This window comes from Pseudophryne corroboree, chromosome 6, assembly GCF_028390025.1.
Source record: "Pseudophryne corroboree isolate aPseCor3 chromosome 6, aPseCor3.hap2, whole genome shotgun sequence".
Classification (NCBI taxonomy): domain Eukaryota; kingdom Metazoa; phylum Chordata; class Amphibia; order Anura; family Myobatrachidae; genus Pseudophryne; species Pseudophryne corroboree.
The window spans coordinates 67,644,040-67,670,029 of NC_086449.1; the positions used below are offsets into that span (position 1 = coordinate 67,644,040).

General features: G+C 47.4%; 1 protein-coding gene across 4 annotated transcripts in view; it reads right to left on the reverse strand.

Moving 5' to 3' along the window:
- The window catches only part of LOC134934821 (gastrula zinc finger protein XlCGF17.1-like), a 33,646-nt gene extending 12,483 nt beyond the window's left edge, over window positions 1–21,163 (reverse strand). Inside the window, exon 1 of one of the 4 annotated variants that reach the window (XM_063930169.1) lies at window positions 21,056–21,163. The gene's annotated coding sequence lies outside the window, so the exon portion shown is untranslated. Of the gene's footprint in view, window positions 1–6,983; window positions 7,047–20,685; window positions 20,757–20,971 lie in introns of those variants that run through there. The other 3 variants (XM_063930170.1, XM_063930172.1, XM_063930171.1) reach the window with 3 other exon arrangements.
- Between the last annotated feature and the right edge of the window lie 4,827 nt (window positions 21,164–25,990).

The window sequence follows — 25,990 nt, forward strand, 5'->3', positions numbered from 1 at the left end:
TCGTCAGAGCGTCCACCGACACTGCCTGTGGGTCTCTCGACCTGGAACAATACCGCTTGAGCTTCTTGATGAGACGAAAGGCCACCTTGTCGATCTGTGGATATCTCCACCGACGTGTCAACCAATTGAACACCTCCGGGTGAAGGCTCCACTCACCCGGGTGCAGGTCGTGTCTGCGGAGGAAGTGTGCTTCCCAGTTGTCTACTCCCGGAATGAAGACCGCCGAAAATGCCACGGCAGGTTTTTTGGCGCAGAGAATTCTTGACACCTCTGACACTGCGGCTCTGCTTTTTGTGCCGCCAGGTCGGTTTATGTACGTCACTGCTGTCACATTGAAAGGGAAAATGGGTACTGTTTTCCTTGCGCACAAATGGGCAGCTCTAATGTACTAGAGAAAATGGGATTACACCCAAAATCCCCCAAACCAATGCAACAAAAACAGACTTAACTCTAGTTCATATGTGCGCCCCAATAAAACAAAATGTTAATTGATAGAAAGATGTACTCCCCTGGTTTAGCACTCCTCTTCACAATTTCTTTTCCCTCCAAATGCGGCGTATGTGACATAAAAGAAGGGAGAAAAAAATGCAAAAAAACCTTTGTGTAGTATTGTTTGAGTATAAATACACATTCAAGGTAATAAACAATTGCCACACCAGTGATGATATGTAAATTTGAGTCGGGGTATTAAACCCCTAAACCAAACCACTCACAATCGTGAGGAGAAGAAGAGGCATAAATGATTATACATTAGTGGAACACCGTCACCATGAATCTCAGGGGATGCCCCCTTCAGCAAAGAACTCACAAAAGAATATATTATTTAAGGCGTAGTATATATTCCATCCTCATAACTTCATCATATAGAGAAAATGAGAGACGGGGGATATCCCCTTCACCAAAAAACTCACAATCTGAGCCTTGTGTAAAAGCAAAGCAAGTGGGTCTTTATTTTCTTTAAAATTCACAGCCAACTTCCACGGTAAGTCCTCAATGTAAAGCGAGAGAATATACCAGTGTTGGATATTAAAAAACACTTTATTCAATTTCCTTTAAAAAACTTAAGAGGGCATACCCGGTTTAGAGAGATTTCCAGGAATATGGTAATGTGTGCATGAAAAACGGGGCCCCGTTTCAGCAGTCCTAGAGTTCCCTCCTTGCCAGGTAACGTCCCTCTTGTTAACACAGGTGCCCCCACCAACGCGTTTCAATCCTCCACGGATCTTTGTCAAGGTGTATGGGGTAACCTGAAAAGTGTGCAATTTATACCTAGTAAATGAATAATACAGTGCAGGTGTGCATAATTGATGATTCCAACCCTCCCTCTGTGTATCCATAAACCCTAGTCTCCATAGCGTACAATCTTCTAAATAGTTCATGGTCCCGGCTCGATCCATGCCCATCCTAATATGGCCGCTTGGTCACTTCAGTCCGGTTCCAAGATGGCGTCCGCCCCACTTCCGTCGGCGGCATGATGTACGATCCTCCGTGTCCTCCTATGTGTTACTCAGCGTTGTTTCGGCGGGTGACGTCAGTTCCGCTCTCACCGGAAGTGCGTCCCGCGATCTTCTATCTCTCTCGTCCCCAAATCTTTAGTTCCACATGGTCTACATTTTCCACTCCTTATAAAGGTTACCATGGTGACCGGGCTAGCCACAGACTTTAAAGTGCCTTAGGTGCAAAGAAATAGAACTTCCATGTAACATTTTTAAGAATAATGTGCGATTTAAAATAAACATTAAAAAACCATACCTATAGTGAAAACTTCCTGCATATTCTAAAAGATTAATCTTTTATAAAAATGGCATGATAAAACTTATTTATAAAAACCATTGGAGCTCAAAATCACTGTTAAGACCCAAGGGTAACAAGGTTTTATATTTAAAAATATAGGTCAATATAGATCGCGGGACGCACTTCCGGTGAGAGCGGAACTGACGTCACCCGCCGAAACAACGCCGAGTAACACATAGGAGGACACGGAGGATCGTACATCATGCCGCCGACGGAAGTGGGGCGGACGCCATCTTGGAACCGGACGGAAGTGACCAAGCGGCCATATTAGGATGGGCATGGATCGAGCCGGGACCATGAACTATTTAGAAGATTGTACCCTATGGAGACTAGGGTTTATGGATACACAGAGGGAGGGTTGGAATCATCAATTATGTACACCTGCACTGTATTATTCATTTACTAGGTATAAATTGCACACTTTTCAGGTTACCCCATACACCTTGACAAAGATCCGTGGAGGATTGAAACGCGTTGGTGGGGGCACCTGTGTTAACAAGAGGGACGTTACCTGGCAAGGAGGGAACTCTAGGACTGCTGAAACGGGGCCCCGTTTTTCATGCACACATTACCATATTCCTGGAAATCTCTCTAAACCGGGTATGCCCTCTTAAGTTTTTTAATGGAAATTGAATAAAGTGTTTAATATCCAACACTGGTATATTCTCTCGCTTTACATTGAGGACTTACCGTGGAAGTTGGCTGTGAATTTTAAAGAAAATAAAGACCCACCTGCTTTGCTTTTACACAAGGCTCAGATTGTGAGTTTTTTGGTGAAGGGGATATCCCCCGTCTCTCATTTTCTCTATATGATGAAGTTATGAGGATGGAATATATACTACGCCTTAAATAATATATTCTTTTGTGAGTTCTTTGCTGAAGGGGGCATCCCCTGAGATTCATGGTGACTGTGTTCCACTAATGTATAATCATTTATGCCTCTTCTCCTCACGATTGTGAGTGGTTTGGTTTAGGGGTTTAATACCCCGACTCAAATTTACATATCACTGGTGTGGCAATTGTTTATTACCTTGAATGTGTATTTATACTCAAACAATACTACACAAAGGTTTTTTTGCATTTTTTCTCCCTTCTTTTATGTCACATACGCCGCATTTGGAGGGAAAAGAAATTGTGAAGAGGAGTGCTAAACCAGGGGAGTACATCTTTCTATCAATTAACATTTTGTTTTATTGGGGCGCACATATGAACTAGAGTTAAGTCTGTTTTTGTTGCACTGCTGTCACATTGCCTGACTGGACATGAATGGCCTGATTCTGAAGAAGAGATGAGGCCTGATTCTGAAGAAGAGATGTTGTATATAGCCCTAAGTTCCAGGATGTTGATTGGAAGGACGACTTCCTGACTTGACCATCTTCCCTGAAACTGCACCTCCTGGGTGACTGCTCCCCAACCTCTAAGGCTTGCGTCTGTGGTTAGCAGAATCCAATTCTGAATCCCGAACTGTCGACCCTCGACTAGGTGAGAAGTCTGAAGCCACCACAGAAGAGAGATCCTGGTTTTTTGCAAAAGACAGATCCTCTGGTGCATGTGAATATGCGATCCAGACCATTTGTCCAACAGATCGAGCTCGAAGGGCCTTGCATGAAACCTTCTGTACTGAATTGCTTCGTAAGAGGCCACCATTTTCCCCAGAAGGCGAATGCACAGATGCACCGAGATCCGGGTTGGCTTCAGGACAGCCTGAACCATCGACTGGATTACCATTGCCTTTTCCAAGGGAAGGAACACTCTCTGAAATTCAGTGTCGAGAATAATTCTGAGGAAAGGAAGCCTCTGCGTTGGATCCAGGTGAGATTTTGGTAAGTTCAGAATCCACCTGTGAACCAGGAGTAGTCTGGTTGAAAGGCCAATGCTGTCCAACAACCACTCCCTGGACGGTGCCTTTATCAGAAGATCGTCCAGGTACGGAATTATGTTCACTCCCTGTTTGCGGAGTAGAAACATCATCTCTGCCATCACTTTAGTGAACACTCTCGGTGCCATGGAGAGACCAAACAGCAGGGCCTAGAACTTGTAGTGACAGTCCTGCAATGCAAACAGTAGATAAGGCTGATGAGGCAGCCAGATCGGAATGTGAAAGTACGCATCCTTGATATCCAGAGACACTAGGAATTCCCCCTCCTCCAGACCTGAAATCACCAATCTCAAAGACTCTATCTTAAATTTGAACACTCGTAAGTACGGGTTCAACGACTTGAGGTTCAAAATTGGTCTTACCGAACCGTCCAGTTTTGGTACTACAAACAAGAAGGAATAATACCCCTTGTTTTGCAGATGACGTGGAACTGGAACAATGACCTGAGTCTGTATCAGTTTTTGAATGGCGTCCTGTAAAGTATTACTTGCCTCTTGAGAAAATGGTAAGCCTGATTTGAAGAATCTGGGAGGTGGGAGCTTCTGGAACTCCAGTCTGTAGCCCTGGTAAATAAGATCTATGACCCAGGAATCCTGGTACGAACTTGTCCAGATGTGACTTTAGAATTTTAGCCGGGCTGCCACCCACCTATCTTCCATGCATCGCGGCCCACCGTCATTCTGAAGGTTGTGAGGAAGCAGAGCTTGAGATCTGTTTCTGAGAACCGGCAGTTGCTGGTTTGTGTGGTTTACCTCTAGCACCCCTGGTGGCTGTAGAAGTACCTCTGGTTTTGCCGCTACACTTGGCCGTCCAAAAGGACTGTAAATTGGAACCCGAGTAAGCCTTCCTGGCTGGGGGAGCTGCAGAAGGAAGATATGTGGACTTACCCGCAGTAGCTTTGGAGATCCATTTGTCTAGTTCATCTACAAATAAGGCCTCTCCTGTGAAGGGTAGGCCTTTCACGCCTTTCCTGGAGCAGTCCACTGGCATAGCCATAAGCCTGACACTGCCATAGCAGTAGTGCGTGCATTAAGCAAGCCTATTTCTTTTATAGCTTCCACCATAAAGTTTGCAGAGTCCTGTGTATGTTGCAGGAGCAAAAATAATCTCCCCCTGAGATAAGGTATGTAACCCCTCAATTATGTTACACAACCATTTTGACAATGGTTTTAGTAATCCACCCACATGCTATAGTGGGTCTCTGGGCTATCCCAGCAGCTGTATACAAGGATTTGAGTGCGGTCTCAATTCTACAATCAGCCGTGTCATTCAGGAAGGCTGCACCTGGGACAGGGAATACTATTTTTCGTGGCAGCCTGGACACTGATGCATCCACTATCGGTGATAGGAAATTCCAAATCCCTAAAAGGTTGCTATCAGGATTAAACCACGGTTCTTCAAACAGGATTTGTTTTTTACATTAAAATAAGATTCCTCACTCTCCTCTGTCACCTTATCAGGGATCTGCAGAACGTCTCTGATATCCTCTATGAGTGAATCTATTCCTTGTGACAGAGTAGCCTCCCCCTCCTCTGAGTCAACCTCCCCCTCCTCCATGTCTGACCCTTCATCATCAGAGTGAGACTGCAGGATATGGGCCAAAGTACGTTTTTGCGGACAAATGGCAGGGGACTGAGACGTTGGTTTGGGTACTCAGTCTCTTCATAAACTCATCCATAGACTGTCTTATTCTCATTGCGGGACAATTTAGTAGAAATATTGGAAATCATTCCCTTAATGGAGTCCAGCCATGCTGGCTCTGCCCCGCTTGCATGGGACGGTACACTACACCGAGTACACAGTAGTGAACCCCGTGAGAAGAGGAACACTGTGTTTTACATGAAACACACTCTCTGCCTGACATATTGCAACTGTGACAGCACACACACACAGGAAAAAGTTAAATGCACAATTAACCCACAAAGAGCTCTTCCAGGGAGAGACAGAGATAGTATGGAGCCAGCACACAGCACCCTTACCGCTAATGCCAAGCTTAGCCGGGTCACAGACTAAGTACCTAGATTAGGGACTCAGTACACTAATAATCGCTCCTCCCCTGCTATGACCCTTGGTACCGTTGAGGTAATCTGGAGTCTCTCCGGAGAGCTGCATGTCCCCGTCAGTCAGCGTCTGTATCCACTGCAGAGGGAAAATGGCGCTGTTGAGCTGCTGAATCCACTCATAGTGGCTGAGGTGATTTTGTGCCTAAAATGGAGTCAGTCCCCTTTTAAGTCTGTAATGCCAGTCTGGGTACTGTGTACACATATAGTGTACTGAGACTCAGTTTGTCCCCTCAGAAGCTGTTCATCTGCAATGTCTAATGAGTCTGGAGACCCAGCCATCCCATGTAGAAGCCGTGCGTCTCCGTACCCTCATGTCACCATAAAGGCCGGCAACCGGCTAACCGGGACGCCGGCTTAGTACTCACCACTCTTCAGTCTTCTGGCTCTGTTAGGGGTGGCGGCATGCTGCGGGAATGTACGCTCGCCGTGGTTGGGCTTGCGAATAGTTCCCTCAGGAGCTAGTGTCCTGTCAGTGAGGAACGGGACCCATTAACCCTTCAAGAGGTTGGCCCGTTCCCCCCCTAAGTCCGACGAAGCAGGCAGGCTGGTGCCATCCAGTCCTGCCTGAAAATAACAAATATATAAAACAAATGCAGAAAACTCTTCAGGAGCTTCCAGAAATGTGACCGGCTCCTCCGGGCACATTTTCTAAACAGAGTCTGGTAGGAGGGACATAGATGGAGGAGCCAGCGCACACTATTAATCTCTTAAAGTGCCCATGGCTCCTTGTGGACCAGTCTATACCCCATGGAACTAATGGATTCCCAGTATCCCCTAGGAGGTAAGAGAAAAAAAATCATGATTTTTTTCACTTAAGTGTGCACCTTACAGATATAACCCCCTTTTTGTGTCCCTTCACACTCTGTCAGCAAGAGCCACTGACCTCCAACATGTACAACTCATACGTGTGTGTGTGTGTGTGTGTGTGTTGTGTGTGTGTGTGTGTGTGTGTGTGTGTGTGTGTGTGTGTTATGCACAGCAGTAGTAATGGACAAATAAAGTACTCGTGCATTCCAGTTAGTGTGTCAGTTCATGTGCAGGTTAAATTGCAAACAAAGGGAGTACATAATGGGAGAGATTCAATTGTTTGAAAAGTCAGTTGAGTGTCTGTTTTTTTCCAATCTAATAGACATGAAAAAACAGACACCCAACCGAATTCTCAAACATTTGAATTCCCCCTAAAGAGTCTGCAGAGACAAATCCCTGCAGCACATGAGGATGATATATACGTTATGGTAAGAACTTACTGTTGATAACGGTATTTCTCTACAGGTTATAACAATGGGATATGATGGAGCGACAGCGGATTGGCACCAAACGATCACAAGCTTTCAGTCCTCCCAGGATGCAACGGGCCTATCCATATATCCCCACCCACTGGCTCAGGCAAATCAGTTGTATTCCAAAGCATTTAGGCAAGAGCATCATATAAAGCCCTAATTAGGCAAGAAGAACACACATGCACACCCTTCCGTACAAGAAGGAAGAGGTTCAGTGAGTAGAAAGATCCTCAAATCAGGTGCGTCAGGGTGGGATCCCTGTGGAACCTGTGAACTTAGGCGAAATACCGTTATCAACGGTAAGTTCTTACCATAATGTATATTTCTCCGGCAGGGTCCACAGGTTATCCACAGGATAACAATGGGATTTCTCAAAGCAATTTAGTGGTGGGGACGCTACTGATTGGACAGGAGAACCTTGCGCCCAAATTTAGCGTCATGAGAGGCAAAAGTATCCAAGGCATAATGTCTAATGAATGTGTTAATGGAAGACCATGTGGCTGCCTTACATATCTGTTCTGCTGAAGCACCATTTTGTGCTGCCCATGAAGGACCTACCTTACTAGTAGAGTGAGCAGAGACATTAGCCAGAACAGGGAGATCAGCACGAGAATATGCTTCTGAAATCGTCATTCGAAGCCATCTTGCCAGCATCTGTTTAGTAGCAGGTCATTCTCTCTTCATTCTCTACGGATTTCACAAGAGAGGATCTGTCTTTCTGATGGCACTGGATCTATGATCCCCGTAGATCCTTAATGCCTGGACTACATCCAGCGACGCATCTCCCGCAGACAGTCCCGATACCTGAAAAGCCGGGACTACAAGTTCTTCATTAAGGTGGAATTTAGACACCACCTTAGGAAGATACCCAGACCTAGTTCTAAGAACTGCTTTATCTGGATAAAAAAAAATTAGAAAAGGAGAACGACATGACAGCGCTCCTAAATCTGACACTCTTCTAGCCGATGCCATAGTCAGTAGAAAGAGAACTTTAGTTGTCAACCATTTAAGATCCACTTTATTAAGTGGTTCAAATGGAGCAACTTGAAAGGCTTTGAGGACTAAATTTAAGTCCCAAGGCACTGTAGGAGGAACAAAAGGGGGTTGAATGCGCAGCATTCCCTCGAAGAAAGTACGCACATCCTGTAAATTGGCAATTTTCTTTTGGAACCACACAGTCAATGCTGATACTTGTACTCTCAAGGAAGCCACTTTCAAACCTTTATCCATTCCTTCCTGAAGGAAATCTAAGACCCTAGAAATTTGGAAAGATTTCGGGTCCATATTTCTTTCACTGCACCAATGAATATAGGCCTGCCATATTCGATGATAAATGCGAGCTGAGGAGGGTTTCCTTGCTCTGAGCATTGTTTGAATTACCTGTTGTGAGAATCCTCTTGACTTCGGGATAGAGGTTTCAAGTGCCACGCCGTCAACGATAGTCGATCCAGATGCCTGTGATAACAAGGACCCTGCATTAGTAGATCTGGATGTTGGGGAAGCAGAAGTGGAGCATCCATCGACATTCTCTGCAGATCTGTGTACCAATGCCTTCTGGGCCAAGCCAGAGCTATTAGAATCACGGCACCTTTTGCTTCTTTTATCTTCCTCACCACCCTGGATAACAGGATGATCGGAGGAAACAAATATGCCAGATGAGAGTCCCATTTCACTGACAGAGCGTCCACAAAGATCGCTCCCGGATCCTTTGTTCTTGACCCGTATATGGGTACTTTGTTGTTCAGACGGGACGCCGTGAGATCTCTCTCTGGCAAACCCCACATATCTACCAGAGTCTGAAAGACTTCTGGGTTTAGAGCCCATTTGCTTGCCTGAATGGCGTGTCAACTGAGAATGTCCGCTTCCCAGTTTAGGACTCCCGGAACGAATACTGCGGACAATGCTGGAAGATGGAGTTCTGCCCATTTTAGTATGTGACTTACCTCCTTCATTGCTGTTTGACTGCGCGTTCCTCCCTAATGGTTGAGGTATGCTACCGCCGTTACATTGTCCGAGCGGATCTGAAGAGTGTCCTTTGCCTGAATCAGTGCCATGTATATGGCCCGAAGTTCTAACAGATTTATTGGCAGGCGACTTTCTTCTGTGGTCCATTGTCCCTGGAACCATAATCTTCCGGACGCTGCTCCCCAGCCCTGAAGACTGGCATCTGTTGTCAGGATCTCCCAATCTGATATCCAAAAGGGTCTCCCTTTGTCTAGATGGGATGTTTATAGCCACCAGGCTAATGACTTTCTTACATTGTGTGAAAGTACCATAGTCTTGTTTCTTTATTGTCTGATGTATTCCATTCCATCTGGCCAGAATCAGACGCTCAGAGGTCTTGAGTGGAATTGTGCATACTCCACCATGGCGATTGTTGACACCATCAAACCCATCAGTCGCATCGCTGCGTGGATGGATATTGTTTGACTATGTAACAACTTCTGAGTCCTTGACTGTACCTTGGCTATCTTGTCCGGAGGTAAAAGTATTTTCTGCATACTTGAATCCAGTACAGCCCGCAAGTGAGTCATCCGTTGTGACGGAACTAGAGATGATTTTGCCCAATTTATGAGCCATCCGTGCCTCTGCAGACATGTTATTGTCTGTTGGAGATGGTCCAAGAACAATTCCTGCGATTGTGCCAGAATTAACAGGTCATCGAGGTATGGAAAAACTCTTATCCCCTGCTTGCAAAGATAAGCTGCCATAACCACCATGATTTTGGTAAATACTCTGGGTGCCGTTGCTAACCCAAACAGTAATGCCTGGAACTGAAAATGCTGCTGGAGGATAGCAAACCTGAGATAGCACTGATGGGACAGTGCTATAGGAACATGTAGGTAAGCATTCTGAATATCCAGGGATACCATATAATCCCCTGGTTCCATGGCCAAAACTATGGAGTGTAATGTCTCCATGTGAAAACGTGGGACCCAAATGTATTTGTTCAGCATTTTGAGATTGAGAATTGGCCAGAATAACCCATTTGGCTTCTGAACCAAAAACAGGTTGGAGTAAAAACCCCGTCCCTGTTGTGCAGGAGGTACTGGAATGATTACTCCTGACAGAAGCAATTTCTGAACCGCTTCTTCTAAAGCCCTGGCCTTAATCTCTACCCGAGATGGGCTGTTGTAGAAGAACAGAAGAGGAAAAACATAACCTAGAGATACCACTTCTTGCACCCAGGGATCTGTTGTAGACTGCTGCCATATCTGTGCAAACTGAAGAAGTCGGCCCCCTAACATAGCGTCCCTCAGGTGGAGGCCCACACCATCAGGCTGATGGCTTATTCTCTGGTTTGGATGCTGGCGTTCTGGTAGCCAATTGCTTTTTTTCGCCTTACCAAATTTATTATATTGGGGCTGCTCACAATCACTTTTTGCTTTTCCTTGTGACCCAAAGGGCCGAAAAGTAGGACCCCTACGTTTGGAGTTATATGTGGAAGGAAATTTTACCTTTTTGGAGTCTGCTTCTGACTCCAGAATATCTGTGAATTATTTACCAAACAGAATACTTCCCGTAAAAGGCAAAGATTCCAGAACCTTCTTAGATTCTGAATCAGCTTTCCATGTACGTAACCAAACTTATCTGCGAGCAGCTATTGTTGAAGCTGATGCCCTGGAGGCGATAGGGCCCATATCTAATGTTGCTTCTTCCAAAAATATTGCAGCCTGTTTTATATGAGCTATATAGGATTCTTGCTCCCTTGAAGGTGCTGAAAGACCGTCTTCCAGTACCTCTATCCAGGCAACTGCTTTTGCCATCCAAGCTGAAGCCATAGCTGGCCTTATGACTGCCCCAGACAGAGAAAATATGGTTTTCAGAAAACCATCCACTCTTCTATCCGTGACATCATCCAATGACGTTGATGGCAAAGGCAATATAGATTTTCGCACTAATCGAATGACATGTGTATCTACTTTGGGAGCCATTTCCCATTTTAAACAGTCCCCAGCTGGAAAAGGATAATTTGAATCCCATTTTTTGGGAATTCTATATTTTTTACTGGGTGTAGCCCAAGCCTCCTCCATGATTTCTGTTAGTTGGTCTGACCCTGGAAACTCAGTTTTATCTACTTTGGGCCGTTTAAATACAGGTTCCTTGGCTTTTAACACAGGATCTGCTGAATCCTCTAAGGATAGAATGACTTTTATTGCTCTAATTAACTCAGCTTTATCCACTGAGCTTAGACCTTCTACTTGTTCTTCGTATGCCAAAGTAGAGTATATAGAGCTTTCATCATCCGATGAATCATCCCGTGTAACCTGTGAAGTTGACGGTTTACTTACACTTGGTTTATCAGCTTGTCTCTTTAGAGAAGCTGATGAGGGAAATGGTATACCGTAGGTAGGGAGCTGCATGTATGGGTTATTAGTGTACCCTATTCCTATTAGCGAAGCTGTAGGAATTACCCGTTCAGTTATACTAGACAATGTCTGTGCAAACATCACCCAAGGTGGATCTGTCTGTACCTGACGTTGAACAGGGATCTGCCTTGTAATCTGCAGAAACGCAAAACAATCTGCACATAAACCATCCTGTGCCAGATCCTGAGAGGATAAATAGGATTTTAATACCTACCGGTAAATCCTTTTCTCTTAGTCCATAAAGGATGCTGGGAATTCTTCAAGAACCATGGGGTATAGACCAGATCCGCAGGAGACATGGGCACACTATAAGACATTGAATGGGTGTGAACTGGCTCCTCCCTCTATGCCCCTCCTCCAGACTCGTTATAGGAACTGTGCCCAGGGAGATGGACATTTCGAGGAAAAGGATTTATTTAATTAATTTAAACTAAGGTGAGTTACATACCAGCTCACACCTCCAACACGCTGTACAACATGGCATTCAACAAACAACGCATGCAATGACATGACCAACAACAGATACAGATTGACTGAACTCAACGCAACATCAGCGTAACTATAACCAAACTGCAGATACAGCCCGCACTGGGACGGGCGCCCAGCATCCTCTATGGACTAAGAGAAAAGGATTTACTGGTAGGTATTAATATCCTATTTTCTCATACGTCCTAGAGGATGCTGGGGATGCTTCAAGAACCATGGGGTTTATACCAAAGCTCTAGAACGGGCGGGAGAGTGCGGATGACTCTGCAGCATCGATTGACCAAACAAGAGGTCCTCCTCAGCCAGGATATCAAACTTGTAAAACTTTGCAAAGGTGTTTGATCCCGACCAAGTAGCAGCTTGGCAAAGCTGTAACGCCGAGACTCTCCGGGCAGCCGCCCAGGATAAGCCCACCTTCCTGGTAGAATGGGCTTTTACCGATTTCGGTAACGGCAATCCTGCTGTAGAATGAGCCTGCTGAATCGTATTACAAATCCAGCGCGCAATAGTCTGCTTAGAAGCAGGAGCCCCAATCTTGTTGGGTAGCCCACAGGACAAACAGTGCCCCTGTTTTCCTAATCTGAGCCGTTCTGGCGACATAGATCTTCAAAGCTCTGACCACATCAAGAGACTTTGAATCCGCCAAGGCATCAGTAGCCACTGGCACCACAATAGGCTGGTTCACGTGAAATGATGAAACCACTTTTGGTAGAAATTGCTGATGAGTTCTCAACTCCGCTCTATCAGCATGGAAAATCAAATAGGGGCTTTTGTGAGACAAAGCCGCCAACTCAGACACTCGCCTTGCGGACGACAACGCCAACAACATGACTACTTTCCAAGTAAGGAATTTTAACTCAACCTTGCGCAAAGGTTCAAACGAATGCGATTGCAGGAACTGCAACACCACATTAAGATCCCATGGTACCACAGGAGGCACAAATGGAGGTTGGATGTGTAGCACGCCTTTTACGAAGGTCTGAACTTCTGGAAGGGAGGACAATTCTTTCTGAAAAAAAGATCGACAAGGCCGAAATCTGTACGTTAATAGAGCCTAACTTTAGGCACGCATCCACACCTGCTTGTAGAAAATGAAGCAAACGCCCAAGGTGAAATTCTTCCGTAGGAGCCTTCTTGGATTCACACCAAGACACATATTTTCTCCAAATACGGTGGTAATGCTTTGCCGTTACTTCTTTTCTAGCCTGAAGAAGTGTGGGAATGACTTCACTGGGAATACCCTTTCGGGCTAGCATTTGGCATTCAAACGCCACGCCATCAAACGCAGCCACGATAAGTCTTGATACACGTACGGCCCCTGTTGCAACAGGTCCTCCCGAAGAGGAAGAGGCCAGGGATCTTCTATGAGCAACTCCTAAAGATCTGGATACCAGGCACTTATTGGCCAATCCGGAACAATGGGGATCGCCTGAACCCTTGTTCTTCTTATAATTTTTATCACTTTTGGAATGAGTGGAAGTGGAGGGAACACATATACCGACGGAAACACCCACGGTGTCACTAGGGTGTCCACCGCTATCGCTTGAGGGTCCCTTGACCTGGAACAATATCTCTGAAGTTTCTTGTTGAGGCGGGACGCCATCATGTCTACTTGAGGAACTCCCCAGCGACTTGTCACTTCTGCAAAGACCTCTCGATGAAGACCCCACTCTCCTGGGTGGAGATCGTGTCTGCTGAGGAAGTCTGCTTCCCAGTTGTCCACTCCTTGAATGAAGACTGCTGACAGAGCGCTGGCATGTCTTTCCGCCCAGCGAAGAATCTTTGTGGCCTCGGCCATCGCCGCTCTGCTCCTTGTTCCGCCTTGGCGGTTTATGTACGCCACTACTGTCGCGTTGTCTGACTGAATCAAGACAGGCAGACCTCGAAGAAGATGTTCTGCTTGCAGGATGCCGTTGTAAATGGCCCTTAATTCCAAAATGTTTGTGTGTAGACAAGCTTCCTGGCGTGACCATTTTCCCTGAAAGTTTTTTCCCTGTGTGACTGCTCCCCAGCCTCGGAGGCTTGCATCTGTGGTCACCAGGATCCAATCCTGAATCCCGAACCTGCGTCCCTTTAGAAGGTGAGAACTGTGAAGCCACCACAGAAGGGAGATTCTGGTCCTGGGAGATAGAATTATTTTCCGGTGCATGTCCAGGTGAGACCCGGACCACTTGTCCAACAGGTCCCACTGAAACACCTTGGCATGGAACCTGCCATACGGAATGGCCTTGTAGGCCGCTACCATCTTCCCCAGCAACCGAGTGCATTGAAGAACTGACACCTTTGCTGGTTTCAGAATCTGTTTTACCATGTTCTGTATTTCCAGAGCTTTTTCCACTGGAAGAAAAACTCTCTGCAATTCTGTATCCAGAATCATACCCAGGAACGACAGTCGTGTCGTCGGATCCATCAGTGATTTTGGCAAATTTAGGAACCAACCATGTTGTTGCAGAATCGTCAGTGAAAGGGCAACATTTTTCAGCAATTGCTCCTTGGATCTCGCCTTTATGAGATCGTCCAAGTACGGGATAATCCACGGAGCCATGGACAGACCAAACGCAACGTCTGAAATTGGTAATGACAATCCTGAACAGCAAATCTCAGGTAAGCCTGATGTGGAGGATATATCCCCCTCCTCCAGACTGGAGATCACTGCTCGAAGAGATTCCATCTTGAATTTGAATTTTTTTAGAAAGAAATTGAGGGATTTTAGGTTCAGAGTCTGTCTGACTGAGCCATCCGGCTTCGGGACCATGAACAGGCTCGAATAAAAGCCTTCCCCCTGTTGTGACGGGGGCACTGTGACAATTACTTGATTTTGACACAACTTTAGTATCGCAGCGCTTACTACCTCTCTTTCTAGAAGAGAAGATGGCAAGGCCGATTTGAAAAATCGGTGAGGGGGCACGTCTTGAAACTCTAACCTGTATCCTTGGGTTACTATTTCTACTATCCAAGGATCCAGGTCCGAGTGCACCCAGACCTGATTAAAGAGTTGGAGACGTGCCCCCACCGATGCGGACTCCCGCAGAGGAGCCCCAGCTTCATGCGGTGGATTTGGCAGAAGCCGGAGAGGATTTCTGCTCTTGGGAACTTGCCACAGCCTGTGACCTTTTTCCCCTTCCTCTTCCCCTCGCAGCAAGGAAGGAGGACCCTTGTACTTTTTTGAATTTATTGGGCCGAAAGGACTGCATCTGATAGTGAGGCATTTTCTTCTGCTGTGCAGGAACATAAGGTAAAAATGAAGACTTACACGCGGTAGCCATAGACACCAGGTCAGTGAGGCCGTCACCAAACAAGACCCTACCGTTACATGCTAGAGACTCCATCGCCTTCTTAGAGTCAGCGTCAGCATTCCATTGATGAATCCACAATGCTCTCCTTGCTGAGACTGCCATGGCATTGGCCCTTGATCCCAAAAGGCCAATATCTTTTACAGCTTCTTTTAAATATGATGCAGCATCCCTGATATGACCCAGAGTCAAAAGCACGCTATCCTTGTCTAGGGTATCTACCTCAGATGATAAGTTATCTGCCCACTTTTCAATAGCGCTACTCACCCATGCCAAAGCAACGGCAGGCCTGAGTAGCGACCCTGTAGTGACATAAATGGATTTTAGTGTATTTTCCTGCTTACTATCCGCAGGATCTTTTAGGGCTGCCGTGTCAAGAGACGGAAGCGCCACCTTTTTGGATAGACACGATAAAGATTTGTCTACCGTGGGGGTTGACTCCCACCTTTCAATGTCCCCAAATGGAAACGGATATGCCACTGGAATTCTTTTGGGAACCTGTATCTTCTTGTAAGGATTTTCCCAAGCCTTTTCAAAAAGCACGTTCAGTTCATGAGAGGGAGGAAACGTTACCTCAGGTTTCTTTCCTTTAAACATACAGACCCTTGTATCAGGAACAGCAGGGTCCTCTGTTATATGCAACACTTCTTTTAATCGCCACAATCATGTACTGAATGCTCTTAGCCAGTTTTGGATTTATTCTGGCATCACTATAGTGGACACTGGAATCAGAGTCCGTGTCGGTATCTGTATCAGCTATCTGGGTAAATGCACGTTGCTGTAACCCTGAAGGGGTCTGGGCTTGTGACAACGCATCCTCCATGGATTTCCTCCATGTCTGGTTCTTAGACTCAGATTTATCAAATCTCTTAAGGACCGTCGCCCAGTGTGTACGGGCGATACGTCTGTGAACTCCGTCGCTCACAGACGTATCGCGTCGGCCGTGCAGCACAGCCGACAGCCAATATATCTAACGATATATTGGCGCGTCGCTGTGTGTGTACGGGGCGGTCAGCCGACCGCCCGTACACATGCTGCGGCGGCCGGCGGTGATTGACAGGTGAACTGGGCGGGCGTGTGTACACGCCCGCCCAGTTCATGACGTCAGTCCCCCGACGGATCTGGCAGTGTGTATGCACAGCACACTGCCCGATCCGTACATAGATATATCTGCAGATCAATTGATCTGCAGATATATCTACTAGTGTGTACCCACCTTTAGTCAACCGAGTCACATTTGCATTTAAAACACTCAACATATTTACCCAATCATCCGTCGGCGGTGCCGACACGGTCACTCTCACAGTATTTTCTGTCCCCACTCCAGCCTCCTCCTGGGAAGAGCACTCAGCCATGTCGACACACACGTACCGACACCCACAACCACACTGGAGCTATAGGAGACAGACCCACAACAAAGCCTGTAAGAGAGACACAGAGGGAGTTCTGCCAGCTCACAACCCAGCGCCTATCCCGGTACTGAAGCGAGTAAACAGACTGCCCAGACCTGTTAGCGCATATATCTCAATTAGCACCAAATCACTTGTGCCCCCCCTCTGTTTTGCACCCTGTTACTTGTACCACAGTGTGGAGGTCAGGGCCAGCGTCTCTGCAGCATCTGTGAAGAGAAAATGGCGCCGGTCAGAGCTGTGTGGGCTAAGCGCCACCCACTACATGGCGCGCTTCAGTCCCGCTTAAATTTATAATTATACTGGCGGGGGTCCCTTAACTAGTTTTTACTCATGCCAGTGCTGTTTGAGGTTCCCATGCAGCCCAGGGCGCCCCCCCTGTGCCCTGCAGTGCCGTTTTATGTGTGGGAGCATGGCGCACAGCGCTACCGCTGAGCGGTACCTCAAACGCCGTCTTCTGCCGACACTGAAGTCTTCTGATCTTCTCATACTCACCCGGCTTCTGTCTTCTGGCTCTGTGAGGGGGTGACGGCGCGGCTCCGGGAACAAGCAGCTAGGCGCACCAAGTGTTCGAACCCTCTGGAGCTAATGGTATCCAGTAATCTAAGAAGCAGAGCCTTTGAACTCAGAGAAATAGGTCTGCTTCTCTCCCCTCAGTCCCACGATGCAGGGAGCCTGTTGCCAGCAGGTCCCCCTGAAAATAATAAACCTAACAAAAGTATTTTTCTGAGAAACTCTGGAGAGCTCCTCAGCGTGCATCCAGTCTCACTGGGCATGGAATCTAACTGGAGTCTGGAGGAGGGGCATAGAGGGAGGAGCCAGTTCACACCCAAAGTCTTATAGTGTGCCCATGTCTCCTGCGGATCCCGTCTATACCCCATGGTTCTTGAAGCATCCCCAGCATCCTCTAGGACATATGAGAAATACAGTTTTGCAAGACAAACATGGTATGTGTGTTGGTGTTACTAGGAGTGTACCCTCGTCACTTTTGCCGCTTAGACATGATAAAGCACTTTAACAGTGTACTGTACAATTTTTGACTGTAATCACTTTAACATTCTAAAATGATATCAATCTGACCCTACCCATGCACCAGCATTGAGGACCAGAAGAAGCAACTGACAAACATATATAAAGTCAGCAATCACACTAGCAGTCAGTCACAGTGATCGCGCTGAGCCCCCAAAAAAGTGGGTCCCACGGACCCCTCCCTTTTAAAAATTGGGGTCCTACCTGTCCTTTTCTGGGTCCCATCGGAATGAAGGTTCATATTAATCTTATTAATTATTCAAATATAAAAACAGACTTGATTTCGACGCTACAAAAGTATTGCGAGGGGGAGGAGGGGGTGACAATGCTGCTGGGATGTGTAGCATACAGGACACTCTGCACCAGAGCTGTAACTAGACATTTCAGTGCCGTTTGGGAGATAGTAAATTGGTGCTCCCCCACGCCATACTTGAAATGAAGGACGAAGGTGCGCACCAAAAATTTAGGGGTGTGGCTTCATGGGGAAAGAGCATGGCTACATAACAGTACCAATTCACATTACACCACACAGGTAGAGCACGTTACACACTTTGCACCGAGTACAGCACGTTATACATTTTGCGCCGGGTACAGCACGTTATACACATTGCGCCGGGTACAGCACGTTACACACATTGCGCCGGGTACAGCACGTTATACACATTGCGCCGGGTACAGCACGTTATACACATTGCGCCGGGTACAGCACGTTATACACATTGCGCCAGGTAGAGCACTTACAAGTTGCAGCCACCACCGCAGACCAAGCTTCACTCACTGGCCCCGTACTCTCACCCTGTGTCCGGAGCTGAGGAGAGGAGTGCAGTCAGTCAGCTGCTGCGCTGTAAAAAGCTACAGTTTGCTCTGCAGCAGCTTTCCTAAAACTCCATGGCTACCCCCCTGCCGCGATCCCTGATTCTAAAGCCCCGAGTGCCTCCCTGCGGCTGCATCTGAAGAAATAAACTATCGGTGCAGCAGCAGCATGGATTAGACTTGCGGGGGGTAGGTACTCAGAACACACAACCCCATTTCCCCTACGTGCGCCAGTGCCCCCAGCCACCTGCCGCTGCATCTTCCCCGGTCTTGATCCCTGCGAACGGCTTCTTCCGATGTGGCAGAGCTTCATGCCCGGCCGGAGATGACAGCCCTCAGCCACACACAGCGGGCTGGATGTTCTGGCCGGGTCCCGTACAGAGCAGAGAGGAGAAGGCGGGAGATCACGCTCTCCATGGTTTCCTCCCCTTTCTCTGCCATTGGAAAGTTAAAGTGACGGACAGCACAGGACAGCGCTGCTGATTGGTCAGAGCGCGTCCTGTGGGACCCTGCATTTTTTTTTTTTTTGAGTCACCACTGTCAATTATCGGGTAAAATACGCGCTATAGCGCGTATTTGCGCACACTGCAGTCACATGTTATATATTAGTCATTTAACTATTCATACTGACAAAGTAGATAGAAATTTAGTGCTGTATAACCCGTACTCAGTAGAGTGGGATACAGGGAGACTTATCTCACTTCCAAGATCGATTAATACGTTAGCAAACGCTGAGTGGATCCAGATGCTACTAGTGTACACTGCCGCTCCGGTCATAGAGACGCCTGCGAACGGGTCTCCTCGCGGTAGCGTTTAGTGAACACAGATGCAGCGACCTATGCTGCGACCGAGACCCCTCGTGGAAGCGTCTGAGACGGAAGTGAGGCAACAGTTCATGGCGGGACACTCGCGGAAACTGGTCATGAACTGGGGGGAGGGGCGACCAGGAGAGCGTCTAACTCCCCACTGCTGACATCAACCCTAGGGATCGCAGCCTCATACTAATCCTGGTGCTTTATGATCTCTGAGGCCTAGCGCTGGAGCACCCAATACAGTGCGGCTGTGACCGTATTCCCCGACTACATGGAACCGATGCCTTACCTTCTCCCCGTGCTCCGGCCACAGCCTGGTAACATCTGCTGGACCTGCGAGTATATCCGACACAGACGCCCGTCGAGACAGCACTGTACACATGGGTAAGCGTTGTTGCGACCCAGCTGAGAGTTGTTGGAGTGACTCTTTCCAATATGCGTATAACACGCTGTTAAGAAAGATCGCTCAAAACCATAGTAAGACTATAAAAAATTAAAAAAGAAAGCTTAAGGCTGCCAAGAACAGCAGCCCTCTGACCATGGTCCGGCTCCTGCCGCACTAAACAAAAAACTGATTTGGCTGAGCCAGTGAGCGGGGATATATGGACGGGCCCGTTGCATCCTGGCAGGACTGAAAGCTTGTGATCGTTTGGTGCCAATCCGCTGTCGCTCCATCATATCCCATTATAATCCTGTGGATAACCTGTGGACCCCACCGGAGAAATACAGATTCAGTTGCATAGAATTAATTGCATAGACCTTTAGCACATAATGAATCCACACAGAAACAGATCCCTCACAGTTGAACAGCTATAAGGCAGTACAGGTGTCTGTGGTGGTCAGTACGGTATCTGGACTCCAGGTCGACACCAAAAAGGTTGACACACCGTAGATCGATGGACAAAAGGTCGACATGGAAAAGTCAACACGAGTTTTTCACTTTTTTTTTCTTCATTTTTTTAACTTTTTCATACTTTACGATCCACATGGACTACAATTTGGAAAGGTAACCCGTGCCGAGCGCAGCGAGGAACCTTTGCGAGCCATGCGAGGGGACGCGGTGCACGAATTGTGAATCCCGTTCACTCTACAAAGAAAACGACAAAAAAAAAAAACCTCACGTCAACCTTTTTCAATGTCGACCTTTTGTCCATGTCCTAAATTGTCGACATGCAGTCCCATACCCGGTCAGTACATACTGAACGTGCACAGATTAAAAACTAAAACTTGTATCAAGTAAATTGCAGTAAGGGTAAATATAGAACATATGCCTGGGGAGAAAAATCCTGGAGGCTGAGTGGTTATAATACAGCACAAATTCAACTGCATGAGGTAAATAGTAACAGGAGTGAGTACATAAAGAATCTACACAGAGGCAAATCCCTAAAATGTGAGCAATTTCTATGCAGTGTATATTCTTGTGGATATAATTTCATGCAATGCGCACACAGACTCACATGCTGGTAGCTATGAGGTATATACACAATGTACACGGATGTGACATATAAACAGATCTTCAATAGTAACATGTATAAACACAGGTTATATATATATATATATATATATATATAACGTCCATGTGCGTTATAGGCTGAGGCTGGAGGTGATGCTGCTGTCACTATACCCCTCAGGCTGGCAGTGAGTTCAGCTCGGTGATGTCATCCTGTGGGGTATAACGTGCACTTTATTATGACGCTGCAGCACAGACACAGGCCTCACGTCCCCCGCCCGCCGCTCACTCACCCCCCATCCCTGTGCGGGAAGCAGCTCACACACACCAAGCATGGCGGCTACAGGCGGCTCTGATACACCGGGCACAGCGCTCACCTTACTGCCGGTCACCGTCACTCCCGCGTCCCGCCGCTACATCCAGGGTACGTCACCAGCTCCGGCCGGGAGAGTCAGAGGGGAGGAGACTGGACGGAGACACGGGGGCGGTAACACTTTGGAGGGGGGCGTATACTGGGCGGTGACAGGGGAGGAGTTTTGTCTGTCACTCAAAGCCCATGAGATGACGGGGCGGGGACAAAAGAGATGGTGAGGAAGACTGCAGGGGGAGGAGAGTGGGCGGGGGCACTGTGGAGGAGGAAGTCCTCACTGTACTAGGGCTTCTCCTGACATCACAGGTCATGTGACTGCTGTGTACCTGTTGAATAGATCAGTGCCGTAACTAGGCATTTTAGCGCTGTGTGCAAGAAACGACAGTGGCGCGCCCCCCCCCCCTTCCCCCCCATATAAGATAGGGGCAGTGCACGCCGTAGACGCGAGAGAAATTTATAGGGGCGTGGCTTCACGGGGAAGGGGCGTGTCCACAAAATAATAGCAATTCATACTACGGTGCACAGTAGTCTACATTATTCAAATTACGCTGCACAGTAGCGCCACTACACCAGGTAGAGCCCCTTTTATACATTACAGCAGACAGCGTCCCCCTTTTTACACATTACAGCAGACAGTCCCCCTTTTTACACATTGCGGCAGCCAGTCCCCCTTTTTACACATTGCGGCAGCCAGTCCCCCTTTTTACACATTGCGGCAGCCAGGCCCCCTTTTTACACAGTGCGGCAGACGGTGTGAGAGAGAGAGAGAAAGAGAGAGAGGGATATACTTACCTTCTCCCCGCTGACAGGCTCCTCGTGCTGGCATCTCCCTCTCGGTGCAGGCAGTGAGGTGAGGAGGAGGAGAAGGGAGGGGGAGCAGGGAGCCGCAGCAGCGCTATTTCATTGGTAGTAAGCGCCGCTGCAGCATCTCCCTCTTCTTCCGTATTGGCTGCCTGGCGCTGCTGTGGATTCTGGGATGAAGGAACCGCATCCCAGCATCCATAGCAGCGCCGGGCAGCCAATACAGAAGGAGAGGGGGATGCTGCAGCGGCGCTTACTACCAATGAAATAGCGCTGCTGCGGCTCCCTGCTCCCCCTCCCTCCTCCTCCCTGTCCGCTGCCCGGCGCTGGTCTCTTCTCCCTCCAGCACGGCGCACACAGCAGAGGCGGCATGTAATGAGTCAATTTGACTCATTACATGCCGCTGGCCGTGCGCCCTCAGGGCAACTGCGCTGTGTGCCAAGCCCACTTGGCACACACGTAGTTACGGCCCTGGAATAGATAATTTCTTATTTTTATATAGGACTGTACTTATCTGCCTCCACTAATTACCTGTCCCATCCTCCACACCCACAGCATGTCCCACACACCCAATACTGCCCACTTACAGCATGTCCCTCACATGCACCCTACTGCTCACCCACAGTAAAATGTTGGAGGGTATGTCATTCTGCTGGGCAGGAAAATGACGAGAGGAGTGGGCGGGGAGGAGGCGTAACGGGGCGGGTGGAGGAGGGACAGAGGCAGAACGAGGGCAGGGTTACACCATTAAACCACGCCTCCCGCTCGGTAATGCCGCTATAACCGACATTTTATAGCAGGGGGCGTGACTATGATGACGCAATTCAACAAGAATCGCGTCATCTACTGTCCGGACCGCCCACTTTACTCTCAAAGTGGGCAGCCGGGCAGGGGGTAAGTTAAAAACCGGGAGACTTGTCTGCTCTTCCGTGGGGCCGGGAGGGTCACCCGATTTTCGGGAGCCTCCCGGCCATTCCGGGAGAGTAGGCAAGTATGGGGTATGTATAACTATAAATATATACTGCCACATCCACTGGACTTGTGGGTTTCCTGATCACACTATCTGCAGAGGTAGCGGCCGTCTCAAGTTAAGTTTGTGTTAGTAATATGTAATGATCATTTAAAATGCTGGTTAGTAGATTCAACATGCAGAAGAGTTATAATTCATTGTAAATAAATACAGTCGCTATCATAGAGGTTCCAAAACGCAGTCCTCAAGGCACCCCAACGGTCCAGATTTTAAATGTATCCATGCTTGGCCACAGGTGACTTAATTAGCACCTCAGTAAATTTGATTTAACCATCTGTGCAGAGCCATGGATATACCTAAATCCTGGACTGTTGAGGTGCCTTGAGGACCGCGTTTGGGAACCTCTGCAGTAACATAATATTCGCACTGCTTTTCTTTAGTGATGAGCGGGTTCGGTTCCTCGGAAACCGAACCCCCCCGAACTTCACCCATTTTACACGGGTCCGAGGCATACTCGGATTCTCCCATGTGGCTCAATTAACCTGAGCGCGCCCAAACGTCATCATCCCGCTGTCGGATTCTCGCGAGTTTCGGAATCTATATAAGAAGCCGCGCGTCGCCGCCATTTTCACTCGGGCATTGGAAATGTTAGGGAGAGGACGTGGCTGGCGTCCTCTCCGTTTATTAATGTTGATGCAAATATTTGTGCTTATTGCTTAATTGTGGGGACCGGGGAGCAGCTGTATTATATAGGAGGAGTACAGTGCAGAGTTTTGCTGACAGTGACCACCAGTATATGTTGTCTGCCTGAAAAACACTCCATGTCTGTGCTCAGTGTGCTGCATATATCTGTGCTCACACTGCTTAATTGCGGGGACTGGGAGCAGCTGTATTATATAGGAGGAGTACAGTGCAGAGTTTTGCTGACAGTGACCACCAGTATACGTTGTCTGCCTGAAAAACACTCCATATCTGTGCTCAGTGTGCTGCATATATCTGTGCTCACACTGCTTTATTGTGGGGACTGGGGACCACCAGTATATTATATAGGAGGAGTACAGTGCAGAGTTTTGCTGACCAGTGACCACCAGTATACGTTGTCTGCCTGAAAGACACTCCATATCTGTGCTCAGTGTGCTGCATATATCTGTGCTCACACTGCTTTATTGTGGGGACTGGGGACCAGCAGTATTATATAGGAGGAGTACAGTGCAGAGTTTTGCTGACAGTGAGCACCAGTATATATAGCAGTACGGTACGGAAGGCCACTGCTCTACCTACCTCTGTGTCGTCAAGTATACTATCCATTTAGATTCTATACCTGTGGTGCATTTTAGTTTTGCAGTTTGCTGACAGTGACCACCAGTATATATAGCAGTACGGTACGGAAGGCCACTGCTCTACCTACCTCTGTGTCGTCAAGTATACTATCCATCTAGATTCTATACCTGTGGTGCATTTTAGTTTTGCAGTTTGCTGACAGTGACCACCAGTATACATAGCAGTACGGTACAGAAAGGCCACTGCTCTACCTACCTCTGTGTCGTCAAGTATACTATCCATCTAGATTCTATACCTGTGGTGCATTTTAGTTTTGCAGTTTGCTGACAGTGACCACCAGTATATATAGCAGTACGGTACGGAAGGCCACTGCTCTACCTACCTCTGTGTCGTCAAGTATACTATCCATCTAGATTATATACCTGTGGTGCATTTTAGTTTTGCAGTTTGCTGACAGTGACCACCAGTGTATATAGCAGTACGGTACGGAAGGCCACTGCTCTACCTACCTCTGTGTCGTCAAGTATACTATCCATCTAGATTCTATATCTGTGGTGCATTTTAGTTTTGCAGTTTGCTGACAGTGACCACCAGTATATATAGCAGTACGGTACGGAAGGCCACTGCTCTACCTACCTCTGTGTCATCAAGTATACTATCCATCTAGATTCTATACCTGTGGTGCATTTTAGTTTTGCAGTTTGCTGACAGTGACCACCAGTATATATAGCAGTACGGTACGGAAGGCCACTGCTCTACCTACCTCTGTGTCGTCAAGTATACTATCCATCTAGATTCTATACCTGTGATGCATTTTAGTTTTGCAGTTTGCTGACAGTGACCACCAGTATATATAGCAGTACGATACGGAAGGCCACTGCTCTACCTACCTCTGTGTCGTCAAGTATACTATCCATCTAGATTCTATACCTGTGGTGCATTTAGTTTTGCAGTTTGCTGACAGTGACCACCAGTATATATAGCAGTACGGTACGGAAGGCCACTGCTCTACCTACCTCTGTGTCGTCAAGTATACTATCCATCCATACCTGTGGTGCATTTCAGTTGTGCGCAGTATATATAGTAGTAGGCCATTGCTATTGATACTGGCATATAATTCCATACATTAAAAAATGGAGAATAAAAATGTGGAGGTTAAAATAGGGAAAGATCAAGATCCACTTCCACCTTGTGCTGAAGCTGCTGCCACTAGTCATGGCCAAGACGATGAAATGCCATCAACGTCGTCTGCCAAGGCCGATGCCCAATGTCATAGTAGAGAGCATGTAAAATCCAAAAAACAAAAGTTCAGTAAAATGACCCAAAAATCAAAATTGAAAGCGTCTGATGAGAAGCGTAAACTTGCCAATATGCCATTTACGACACGGAGTGGCAAGGAACGGCTGAGGCCCTGGCCTATGTCCATGGCTAGTGGTTCAGATTCACATGAGGATGGAAGCACTCATCGTCTCGCTAGAAAAATGAAAAGACTTAAGCTGGCAAAAGCACAGCAAAGAACTGTGCGTTCTTCTAAATCACAAATCCCCAAGGAGAGTCCAATTGTGTCGGTTGCGATGCCTGACCTTCCCAACACTGGACGGGAAGAGCTTGCGCCTTCCACCATTTGCACGCCCCCTGCAAGTGCTGGAAGGAGCACCCGCAGTCCAGTTCCTGATAGTCAAATTGAAGATGTCAGTGTTGAAGTACACCAGGATGAGGATATGGGTGTTGCTGGCGCTGGGGAGGAAATTGACAAGGAGGATTCTGATGGTGAGGTGGTTTGTTTAAGTCAGGCACCCGGGTAGACACCTGTTGTCCGTGGGACGAATATGGCCATTGACATGCCTGGTCAAAATACCAAAAAAATCACCTCTTCGGTGTGGAATTATT